This window comes from Zalophus californianus, chromosome 4 (genome assembly GCF_009762305.2).
Source record: "Zalophus californianus isolate mZalCal1 chromosome 4, mZalCal1.pri.v2, whole genome shotgun sequence".
NCBI lineage: Eukaryota > Metazoa > Chordata > Mammalia > Carnivora > Otariidae > Zalophus > Zalophus californianus.
Window position 1 is genome coordinate 41,698,359 of NC_045598.1, and position 13,187 is coordinate 41,711,545.

The window sequence follows — 13,187 nt, forward strand, 5'->3', positions numbered from 1 at the left end:
AGGCGGCACCTAGATGGGCTCAGGGCACAATAACTTGCCTGGGACATTTTTTCCCCTAGAACAGACTTGAAACGAATAGTGAATTTAATACAAGGAGACTCAGACAACACCAGACTGTGTACAGAGTTACCTGCACCTGCAAATCAGGGTGTAATCTTTATATGAGGAAGGGATTGCTTGTTTTACATTGATTACCTCAGCTACTTTCATGCAGGTACAGAGATAGTGATCTTAGTAAAACCATTTGAATGCTGCTTCTGTGTAAAAGCATTGTGAGGCATTGTGGAAGTGGTACCAATATGAGTATGACACCATCCTTGCCCACAAGGAGCTTGTAACCTAGTAGGGAGATTTTGCATTCATTCAAAGAATAATTGTTCATCCAGAGTTATGTGCCAGACCCTGTACCAGGTGTTTAGGAGATGAAAGTGGATAAGATAGAAATTGCTCCTAAGCTTTAGCTTATATTTTCCACTGCTTGAAGAGTATTTCTTTATCTCCTTCCCCTAAATCTGAGCAATTAGAAACCTTTTAAAGTGGAAAATAGGACCTGAAATTCTCTTAGCAAAACAGCAGTCAATATTGCTATTCTTGTGACTTGGCCACAAATAGAACCCAATAACCTATTTGTCAGAGCTTAGGTGTCATGCTAAAAAATATTTGTATCCTATTTAACAGTCAAATCATTAAGAAAAGTACCAACATCCCAACAGAAATGGACAAAGGATTTCAACAAGAGATCACAGACTAGGAAATACAAAAGGAAAAATATATGTCAATCTTACTAGTAATCAGTTATTGATAAAGAACTTGAGGCACAAGGATAAAATAACTTGCCCAAGATCAGATATCTGGTACTTGTTGATCCCAAATTTGAACTCAGGCAATTTGTCTCTAGGGCCTTCAGTCTTAATCACCACAGCAAGTGCCCCTCTCTGGGTTCGTTACCATTATGCTGTATACTCACCTTCTAGGATAGTGCTTACCACAAAAAAAGCAAGCACTTAAATATTTGTTGAATGAATTCTTTTTTTAAATTTGTTTTTTATTCTTTAAGTATATCTGACACACAATCTTACATTAGTTTCAGGTGTATAACAATGATTTGACAAATTTATACATTAGGCTATGTTCACAAGTGTAGCTGCTTACCATCTGTCACCATAAAACACTATTACAATATCATTGAGTATATATATATATATATATTCCTTATGCTGTGCCTTTTAGTTCCATGACTTACTGATTCTATAACTGGAATCCTTTATCTTCTACACCCCTTCACCCATTTTGCTCATCCCCCACCCCCTTCCTGTGAATGAATGCTTAAAATGAAAATGTATTAGGTACATCATTTTGGAGGGTAATTTGTCAGTATCAAAAAAGGTTACACACTGGGGCGCCTGGGTGGCTCAGTTGGTTAAGCAACTGCCTTCGGCTCAGTTCAGTCATGCCTTTGGTCATGCCTTCGGTCATGATCCTGGAGTCCCAGGATCGAGTCCTGCATCTGGCTCCCTGCTCAGCAGGGAGTCTGCTTCTCCCTCTGACCCTCCCCCTGTCATGTGCTCTCATTCTCTCTCTCTCAAATAAATAAAATCTTTAAAAAAAAAAAAAAAGGTTACATACTAATGACTCAGTAATTTCATTTCTTTTTTTTCTTTTTTTTAAAATGATTTTTATTTATTGAGAGAGAGAATGATAGAGCGCATGGGAGGGGGAAGAGTCAGAGGGAGAAGCTGACTCCCTGCTGAGCAGGGAGCCCAATGCGGAACTTGATCCTGGGACTCCAGGATCATGACCTGAGCCGAAGGCAGTCGCCTAACCAACTGAGCCACCCAGGCCCCCAGTAATTTCATTTCTTAATGTGTATCTTAAAAAAAAAAAAAGTATGTACAGAGACATTACAAAGGTATTCATGGCAGCATTCTTTTTTTTTTTAAGATTTTGGTTTTTATTTATTTGACAGACACAGCCAGAGAGGGAACACAAGCAGGGGGAGTGGGAGAGGGAGAAGCAGGCCACCCGCCAAGCAGGGAGCCCGATGCGGGGCTCAATCCCAGGACCCTGGGACCATGACCCAAGCCGAAGGCAGACGCTTAACGACTGAGCCACCCAGGCGCCCCCATGGCAGCATTCTTGGTAATTGTGGAAAAATAGGGGAAAGTGTAAGTGTTCTTAGTGCTATAAATAACTAATAAACTAAACTATATATAACTAATAAATATATTAGTTTATTATTATTTAACTACATAATATGTATTATATATTTTATATATAATAAACATAGTTTATTATTATACATAGTAAGCATATCAGTTATATATACTTATAAATACAAATAACTAAATAAACTATGATATGGGTATATTTTAGAATTCTGTTATGCACAGTTAAAATAAATGAAGTAGTGGATCTGGAAAGATATTTAGGATATATCATTGAATGAGAAAAGCAAGTTACAGAACTTTCCCTACCAAAATAGATTCTAAGATGATGAAAGAGTAAAACAAGCAAAAATAACTCTAGAAATAGAGAAAATATGGGTGAATATTTTTATTATATTGGAATGAGGAAGGTTTTTCTAAGCATCATGTGAAATGTAGAATCCATAAAGAAGATTGATGAATTTGCACAAAAATGGAAGATTTCCATGTAGTAAAAAACAACAAACCTTAAACTGGGATGAAGATTCTAAACATGATACATATAAAGCATTTATAGGCAATTTGTAGAAAGGCCAATAAACATAAAAGATATAAATAGATGTTCAACTTCTCATAATTAAAAATAGAAATTAGAAAATCATATTCCATTTCCTACTTGGAGGATTTGCAAAGATAATAGTAATGACAAGAGTGTATAGAAAAAATTTTGTATACTCTTGGAGGAAATATAAAAAAACACAGAAACACAGCATGTTTGGTGGAAGTTTTGGCAATGTTTATTACAATTTAAAATGTATACTACCTTTGTCTTAAATGCCACTTTTAGGGATTTATCATATATTAAAGTGTAAAGACACATGTTATAAAGATTCATTAGAGTGTGTATAGATATTAAAATATGGAAACAATCTAGATACTGATAGGGATGAGAGTTAAATTGTAATACATCCATATAATGAAATGCTCTTTAGCTATTTAAAGAGACTATGTACATGCATGCCTCATTTCACACTGTTCTGTGTGGTGGTAACTAATTATAATCCTATGTTAAATAACATATGTATGAATATAACAGACATGTATATATATTTTTAAAACACCTTCTAGCAACCTGTTGATCTATATCTCTTTTCCTGCTCTGCTCTGAGGACTGTAACTCTAGTGGGAACATTCATAAATTCAGACATACTGTAATCTAGTGTTTATATGTTATTAAACTAGAGTTTCTTTTTATTTTAGCAGAACAGTGAGGAGAACTTCTGGCTCATGGAAGCATTTCTACATTGCATTTACTTCTGAATGCTAAAGAGGAGAAGTGAAGGGGGAATGTAGTTTCCAAATATATACATATCCAGTGGTTAAGAGTCTGGGATATGAAACCATATTGCCTAAGTTCTAATCCTGGCGCTGCCACTCTGTGTGACTTTGTGCAAGTTACTGAACTTCTTTTTGCCTCCATTTCCTCATTATTCATTCAACAAATATTTGAGTGCTTACCATATACCAGACACTGTTTGGATGCCAGTGATACAACAAGGAGGATTAAGACAAAATCTGTGCCTTCTTGTAGTATATGTACATGCTGGAGGGCTTAATTCCATTCCCACTATTTAGGGTTTTTAAGAGGATTAAGGGGTTAATACCTATAAAGCACTTGCAGCAGCAGGGTCTCATGCATAGTAAGTGGACAATAAATAACATTATTATTTTTCCCCTCTCCAAAAAATGGACACACAGAGTGTTGATGATTAACTATTTTATGGAAGTTTTTGTTAAATTCAACAACATTAAAGGATATACAAAATAATCTATTTCACTATATTCTTTTTTTTTTTTTTTAAGATTTTATTTATTTATTTGACAGAGACACAGCCAGAGAGGGAACACAAGCAGGGGGTGTGGGAGAAGCAGGCTTCGCGCTGAGCAGGGAGCTGGATGCAGGGCTTGATCCCAGGTCCCTGGGATCATGACCTGAGCCGAAGGCAGATGTTTAACCACTGAGCCACCCAGGCGCCCCTCACTATATTCTTACCTTTGTTCACATTCTGAATGCTCTTATACACTGTCAGTCATTGAGCAGATTGTATTATACACTACTGGCCGGGGAACCTTACCATATCATTTGTAAAAGCTCTCATCTAGTGAATGTTCTCTCCCTGTTTTGAGTATCCTAGATGTTGAAATGCAAAATTTACAGTGGTTCTTTTAAGGAGTCTTGGTTGAAGTGGTAGAGAAATCAAGAGGGTAGAGATCAACAAATTATAAGGATTGGTAAATAGAAAATCATCATAAACATCAATGAAGCCTGGGAGGATTGAATAATGACAGCATGGTGTTTAATAGGAGAAATTGTAGTTGTGTTTATTAGTGACTTTATAATATATTGGCATGTATTTATAGAAAAATATTTATTTACTGCTTGCTAAGTGCTGTCAATAGTTTGGTGAAGAAGATAATCATGTAACCTGTCCTCATATCAGCTGATACTTTACAATGTTACAAAAATAATTATAGAGTTATAAGAGAGCTGTGCATAAAACCTATGCTGAGGGTCAGAGGAGCTCTTCCTTAAGGAATTAACATTTACTCTCAGACCTGAAAGTTGAGTGAGTTTATATTAGCCAGGAGGATAGAGGTAGAAGAAACGAGTCAGAAACAACAAACCAAGGAGGGGAAGAGCATGGATAAAAGGACCAGAGGTGGAAACATGATACTCTCGAGGAAGAGGAAGATGTCAGTGTGGATGGAGAGAACTAAGTAGGAGGGAAAATGGCAAAAGAATGAGCTGAAGAGTTGCAGGATTAAATTATGCAGGACCTTATAAAGTCATAGTTAGTTTTGATATTATTTTAATATATTATTTTAAGTACAATGGAAATCAATGGAAGAGTTTCAAGATGAGGAATCATTTGATTAAATCTTTTTTAAATTGTGTAATTGCCATATACTAGTTTCAGATGTATAACATGATTTGATATTTGTACATATTTTGAAATGATCACAATAAGTATAGTTAACATCTGTTGACATACATAGATAGTAAAACATGATTTTTTGTATGATGAGAACTTTTAAGATCTACTCACAACAAGTTTCAAATGTGCCATACAGTGTTATTAACAATAATCACCATGCTGTACACATATTACATCCCCATGACTTATTTTATACTAGAATTGTACTTTTTGACTCCTTTCACCCATTTCATCCATCCCCCTCCCCCTGCCTCTGGCAACTACCAGTCTGTTCTCTGTATCTACAAGCTAGGATTATTCTTTTGTTTTAAATTCTACATATAAGTGAGATCATGTGGTTGTCTTTCTCTGTCTTACTTCACTTACTGTAATGTCCTCAGGGTCCATCCATGTTGTCACAGATGGCAAGATTTCATTCTTTTTTATGGTTGAATAGAATTCCACTGTAAATACATACCACATCTTTATCCATTCAGCCGTTGATGGACACTGGTTGTTTCCATGTCGTAGCTATTTTAAATACTGCATGAGCATGGAGTGCAGATATCTTTTTAAATTGGATTTTTCATTTTCTTTAGATAAATACTCAAAGTGGAATTGCTAGACCATATAGCAATTCTGTTTTTTTTATTGAGGCATAATTGACATACATTATATTAGTTTCATGTTTACAACATAATGTTTCAATATTTGTATATACTGGGAAATGATCACCACAGTAAGTCTAGCTAACATCTGTTACCATATGTAGTTACAGAATTTTTTTCTTGTGATCAGAACTTTTTTTTTTAATTTTAAGATTTATTTATTTTAGAAAGAGCAAGCTCCAGTGCTCGCACGAGTCGGGGGGAGGGGCAGAGGAAGAGAAACTCAAGCAGGCTCCATGCTAAGCCTGGAGCCCTATGCAGGGCTTGAGCCACCCAGGCACTCCCACACCAATTTTCTTTATTCACCCATTGATGGTCACTTAGGTTGTTCCTGGTATTTTTAACTTTTTCTTTCTTTTTTTACAGAGTGGGGAGATGGGCAGAGAGGGAGAGAGACTCTTAAACAGGCTCTGTGCTGGGCTTGATCTCACAACCCTGAAATCATGACCTGAGCTGAAATCAAGAATCAGCTGCTTAACTGCCTGAGCCACCCAGGTGCCCCTGTATTTTTAATTTTTTGAGGAACCTCCATAGTGTTTTCCATAGTGGCTGCACCAGTTTACATTCCCACCAACAATGCACAAGGATCCCCTTTTCTCCACATCCTTGCTGACACTTGTTATTTATTATTTTTTTTAAGTCTTTATATAAATTCAATCTAGTTAACATAAACTGTATTATTAGTTACCAGGGTAGAATTTAGTGATTGATCAGTTGCATATAACACCCAGTGCTCATTACATCAGGTGCCCTCCTTTTTTTTTTTTTAAGATATTATTTATTTATTTGAAAGAGTGAGCGAGCGAGCGTGCATGGGCAGGGGGTAGGGGAGGGGCCGAGGGAGAGGAGGAAGTAGACTCCCTGCTAAACAGGGAGCCCAATGCAGGACGCGATCCCAGGACCCTGGCATCATGATCTGAGCTGAAGGTAGATGCTTAATCAACTGAGGCATCCCCATTAAGTGCTGTCTTTAATGCCCATCACCCAGTTACCCGTTTACCCCCACCCGCCTCCCCTCCAGCAACCCTGTTTGTTTCCTAGAGTTCAGCATCTCTTATGGTTTTCCTCCCTATTTTCATCTTATTTTTTTCTTTCCTTTCCCCTATGATCATCTGTTTTCTTTCTTAAATTCCACATGAGTGAAATCATATGGTAGTTGTCTTCCTTGGACTGACTGACTTTGCTTAGCATAATACACTCTAGCTCCACCCACATCATTGCAAATGGTAAGATTTCATTCTTTTTAATGGCTGAGTAATATTCCATTCCATATATATGTATATACATATGTATATGGTGTATATGTGTGTATATATATGTGTGTGTGTATATATATATACCACATCTTCTTTATCCATTTACCTGTTGATGGACATCTAGGGTCTTTCCATAGTTTGGCTATTGTAGACATTACTGCTATAAGCATTGGGGTGCAGGTGCCCCTTTGAATCACTGTGTTTCTATCCTTTGGATAAATACCTAGCAATGCAATTGCTGCGTTGTAGGGTAGCTCTATTTTTTACTTTTTGAGGAACCTCCATACTGTTTTCCAGAGTGGCTGTACCAGTTTGCATTCCCACCAATAGTGTAAGAGGGTCCCCCTTTCTCTGCATCCTCACCAACATCTGTTATTTCCTGAGTTGTTAATTTTACCCATTCTTACTGGTGTGAGGTGGTATCTCATTGTGGTTTTGATTTGTATTTCCCTGACGCTGAGTGATGTTGAGAGCATTTTTTCATGTGTCTTTTGGCCATTTGTATGTCTTTTTTGAAGAAACGTCTGTTCATGTCTTTGTCCATTTCTTGATTGGATTTTTTGTTTTTTTGGGTGTTGAGTTAGATAGGTTCTTTATAGATTTTGGATACTAGCCCTTTATCTGATAAGACATTTGCAAATATCTTCTCCCATTCTGTGGGTTGCCTTTTAGTTTTGTTGACTATTTCCTTTTCTGTGCAAAAGCTTTTTATCTTGATGAAGTCCCAATAGTTCATTTTTGCTTTTGTTTCTCTTGCCTTTGGAGATGTGTCTAGCAAGAAGTTGCTGCAGCCAAGGTCAAAGAGGTCAGCACTTGCTATTTCTCATCTCTTTGATAATAGCCATTCTAACAGGTGTGAGATGGTATCTCATTGTGGTTTTGATTTGCACTTCCCTGATGATTAGTGAGGTTGAGCACCTTTTCATGTACCTGTTGGCCATGTGTATATCTTCTTTGGAAAAATGACTGTTCACATTTTCTGCCCATTTTATAATTAGATTCTTTGGGGGTTTTTATTGCTATTGAGTTGTATGAGTTCTGAATATCTTTTGGATATATGATTTGCAAATATTTTCTCCCATTCAGTGGGCTGCTTTTCACTTCATGGATGGTTTTCTTTGCAGTGCAGAAGCTTTTTAGTTTGATGTAGTCCCACTTGTTTATTTTTGCTTTTCTTGCCTTTGCTTTTAGAGTCAAATTAAAAAAATAATTTCCAAGACCAGTGTCAAGGAGCTTATTACAACCTATGTTTTCTTGTAGGAGTTTTATGGTTTCAGGTCTTATGTCCAAGTCTTTAATCCATGTTTAGTTGATCTTTGTATATGGTGTAAGGTAGGTGTCTGGTTTCATTCTTTTGCATGTGGCTGCCTTTCCCAACACCAGTTACTGAAGAGACTGTCCTTTCTCCATTGTATATCCATGGCTCCTTTGTTGTAATTTAATTGACTAAATATGTGTGGGTTTATTTTTGGCTTCTCTGTTTTATTGATCAATGTGTCTAGTTCCATGCAGGTACCATACTGTTTTGATTACTATAAGTTTGTAATATAGTTTCAGATCTGGGAGTGTGATTCCTCCAGCTTTGTTCTTCTTTCTTAAAAGTGCTTTAGCTATTTGGGGTCTTTTGTGGTTCTGTACAAATTTTAAGTTCTTTGTTCTAGTTCTGTGAAAAATGTCATTGGAATTTTGATTGAGATTGCATTGAATTGCTTTGGGTGATATGGACATTTTATCAGTATTCTTCCAACCTTTGAGCACAGAACATCTTTGTATTTATTTGTGTTGTCTTCAGTTTTTTTCATTTGTGTAGTATAGTTTTCAGAGTACAGATCTTTCATCTCCTTGGCTAAGTTTATTCTTAGGTATTTTATTTTTCATGCAATTGTAAATGGGATTGTTTAATTTCTCTTTTTGATAGATTTTTATTGGTATATAGAAATGCAACCAATTTCTTTGTTAATTTTGTATCCTGTGATACAGAATTCAATTATTTACTGAATACAATTATTAGTTCTAATAGTTTTTTGGTGGAGTCTTTATTTTTTAAGTTTTATTTATTTATTTTTAAAGATTTATTTATTCATTAGAGAGAGTGCAAAAGTGCGCATGTGCGAGCATGACAAGTGGGAGAGGGAGAGAAAGAATCTCAAGCAGACTCCCCGATGAGCGCGGACCCTGATGGGGCACCTGATCCCACAATCCCGAGATCATGACCTGAGCTGAAATCAAGAGTCAGATGCTCAACTGACTGAGCCAGCCAGGCACCCCATTTTTTGGTGGAGTCTTTAGGTACACTATATATAGTGTACTGTCATCTGCAGATAGTGACAGTTTTAATTTTTTCTTTCCAATTTGGATACCTTTTATTTCTTGATTAATTTCTGTGCTAGGACTATAAAAGTGTTGAGAGTGGGCATCTTTGTCTTGTTCATGATCTTAAAGGAAAAGCTAAAAACTTTTAGCTTTGATGTTGAACATGTTAACTGTGGGTTTGTCATATATGGCCCTTGTTCCGTTAAGGTATGTTCCTTCTATGTGCACTGTGTTGAGAGTTTTTGTCATAAATGGATGTTGTTAATGTGTGGTATATCACATATTTTGTCTAATATGAGTATTGCTACTCCAGTTTCTTTTTGTTTCCATCTGCATGGCATATCTTTTTCCATCCCTTTACTTTCACTGTGTGTATCTTTTTTTTTTTTTTAAGATTTTTATTTATTTGAGAGAGAGAGTGAGCGAGAGCACAAGCAGGGGAAGCAGCAGAGGGAGAGAGAGAAAGACTCCCCACTGAGCAGGGAGCCCGATGTGGGGCTCGATCTTAGGACCCTGAGATCATGACCTGAGCCAAAGGCAGCTACTTAACTGACTGAGCCACCCAGGCACCCCTCACTGTGTGTGTCTTTATATCTGAAGTGAGTTTCTTGTAGGCAGCATAGTGGAGCTTCTTTTTTAATCCACTCAGTCACCCTATGCCTTTTTTTTTTTTTTTTTTAAGATTTTTATTTATTTTTTGACAGAGAGAGACAGCGAGAGAGGGAACACAAGCAGGGGGAGTGGGAGAGGGAGAAGCAGGCTTCCCTGCTGAGCAAGGAGCCCGATGTGGGGTTCGATCCCAGGACCCTGGAATCATGACCTGAGCCAAAGGCAGACGCTAAACGGCTGAGCCACCCAGGCGCCCCCTATGCTTTTTTTTTTAAAAAAGATGTATTTATTTTATTTTTAGAGTGGGGGGAGGGGCAGAGGGAAGGAGAGAGAGAGAGAGATCCCAAGCAGACTCCCTGCTGAGTGTGGAGCTGGAGGCTTGATCTCACAATCCGGAGATCATGACCTGAGCTGAAATCAAGAGTAGCATGCTTAACTGACTGAGCCATGCTGGTGACCCCACCCTATGTCTTTTGATTGGAGAATTTAGTCCATTTACATTTATAGTAATTATTGATAGGTATGTCCTTGTTGCTATTTTGTTCATTGTTTTCTGGTTGTTTTGTAGTTCTTCTCTGTTCCTTTCTTATTCTCTAGGTCTCTTCCCTTGTGGTTTGATGCTTTTCTTTAGTGTTATGTTGGTGTTCCTTTCTATTTTTTTTCTTTTTTGTATCTCTTGCAGGTTTTTATTTTGTGGTTACCATAAAATTCATATGTATCTACATAAACATATAGCAGTCTATTTTAAGCTGATAGTTGCTGAAGTTTGAATGCATTCTAAAAGCACTACATTTTTACTCCTCTCTCATTTTGTGATTTTGTTGTCATATTTACAGCTTTTTAGTTTGCATATCCCTTAACTACTTTTTGTAGTTATAATTGATTTTGCTGTTTTTGCCCTTTAATCTTCAAGCTAGCTTTTTATTTAAAAAATTTTGTTTTTTAAAGTAAGCTCTGTGGGGTCACCTGGATGGCTCATTTGGTTAAGCATCTGCCTTCAGCTCAGGTCGTGATCCCAAGGTACTGGGTTTGAGCCCCATGTCAGGCTCCCTGCTTAGCAGGGAGTCTGCTTCTCCCTCTCCTTGCTGCTCTACCTGCTTGTGCTCTCTCTCTCTCTTTCTGTGAAATCAGTCAATCAATCAATCTTAAAAAATAAAGTAAGCTGTGTGCCCAACTTGGGGCTTGAACTCACAACCCTGAGATCGACAGTTGCATGCTTTACCAACTGAGAGCCAGCCAGAAACCCCCATACTAGCTTTTTAAGTGGCTGATTCATTGCCTTTACTTTTTATTTGCTTTTACCAGTGAGATTTCTTTCATAAATTTTCTTTCTAGTTATGACCTTTTCTTTTTTGCTGATTTGAGATCATTTCACATTTCTTTTCCTTTTTTTTTTTTTTTTAAAGATTTTATTTATTGGGGCACCTGGGTGGCTTTGTTGGTTAAGCGTCTGCCTTTGGCTTAGGTCATGATCTTGGGGTCCTAGGATCGAGCCCTGCATCATGCTCCCTGCTCAACAGGAAGTCTGCTTCTCCCTCTCCCTCTGCCTCTTCCCCGCTATTCTTGCTCGCTTGCTCTCTCACTCTCTCTCAAATAATAAAAATCTTTTTTTAAAGATTTTATCCATTTATTTGAGAGAGAGTGAAAGAGCACAAGTTGGGGGGAGCAGCGGAAGGAGAGGGAGAAGTAGGCTCTCTGCTGAGCAGGGAACCCAATGCGGGGCTCTATCCCAGGAACCCTGGGATCATGATGTGAGTGGAAGGCAGACACCCAACCAACTGAGCCCCGCAGGAGCCCATAAATAAAGTCTTAAAAAAAAAGGCCTATTTATTTGGGAGAAAGAGTGGTGGGAGGGGCTGATGCGGAGGGAGAGAGCCCTCACGGGTCAATCCCCCAACCCTGAGATCACGACCCTAGCTGAAAACAAGAGTCAGATGCCCAACTGAGCCACTCAGGTGCCCTCATTTCACATTTCTTGTATGTGATTTAGTGGTGATTATCTCTTTCAATTTTTGCTTGTCTGGGAAACTCTCTCCTCCAATTCTGAGTGATCATCTTGCTGAATAGAGTATTCTTGGTTGTAAATTTACTGGGAGGTTTTTGATTTGTGATTCAGTCTCCTTACTAGTAATTGGCTTAATCTATTTCTTCATGATTCAGTTTTAGAAGGTTGTATGTTTCTAGAAATTTATCCCATTTTTTCTAGGTTGTCCAATTTGTTGGTGTATAATTGTTCTTAGTAGTCTCTTATGATCATTAGTATTTTGTGGTATCAGTTCTCTTCTCTTTCATATTTGATTTTATTTGAGCCCCCTCTTTTTTTTTTTTTAAAGATTTTATTTATTTATTTAACAGAGAGAGACACAGTGAGAGAGGGAAGACGAGCAGGGGGAGTGAGAGAGGGAGAGGCAGGCTTCCCATGGAGCAGGGAGCCTGATGTGGGGTTCGATCCCAGGACCCTGGGATCATGACCTGAGCCGAAGGCAGATGCTTAACAACTGAGCCACCAGGTGCACTCTTTTTTTTTTTTTTTTGGTTAGTCTAGCTAAAGGTTTGTCTGTGTTGTTTCTCTCTTCAAAGGACCAGCTTTAATTTCATTGATCTTTTTAATTTATTTTTTTAGTCTCCATTTATTTCTGTTATCTTTGTTATTTCATTCATTCTACAAACATTGGGCTTCATTTTTCTTCTTTTTCTACTTCCTTGAGGTGTAAAAGATTGACATTTTTCTGTTTCTTGAGATAGGCCTGTATCACTATGAATTTCCCTCTTAGAACTGCTTTTGCTTCCTCCCATAAACTGTATTGTTTTTCATTTGTCTCAAGGTTTTTAAAATTTTCTTTTCATTTTTTTTTTGACCCTTGTTTAGTTCTTTTGAAAGATTACTTTATTGCTGAGTGGAGAATGGATTTGGGGAGTTGGCAGCAAAAATAGGTATGAGAGAGGGAGGGAGGGGAAATAAAAAGAAAAAAATAGGTATAAGAAGATCATTGAAAAGATTATTACAGTAATCCAGATGTGGGTTAATAGGAGCTTGGATCAAGGTAGTGATTGTAGACAGAGTAAATGGATTTTCATCAATTTTAGGAGATGGTTGAATGTTGATTTTGAGCATCATGGAGAGAGAGGGATACAGAATGACTATATCATGCACAACTGGGTGGATGATTATATAGGGACTGGAGAAGAAACAGCACTGATTAGTATCAGAGTAGATATACT

At 37.5% G+C, this 13,187-nt stretch overlaps 1 protein-coding gene across 2 annotated transcripts in view; it reads left to right on the plus strand.

Moving 5' to 3' along the window:
• ZFYVE9 (zinc finger FYVE-type containing 9) overlaps positions 1-13,187 on the plus strand; it is a 184,828-nt gene that overhangs the window by 30,900 nt on the left and 140,741 nt on the right. The gene's annotated exons all lie outside the window — the stretch shown is intronic.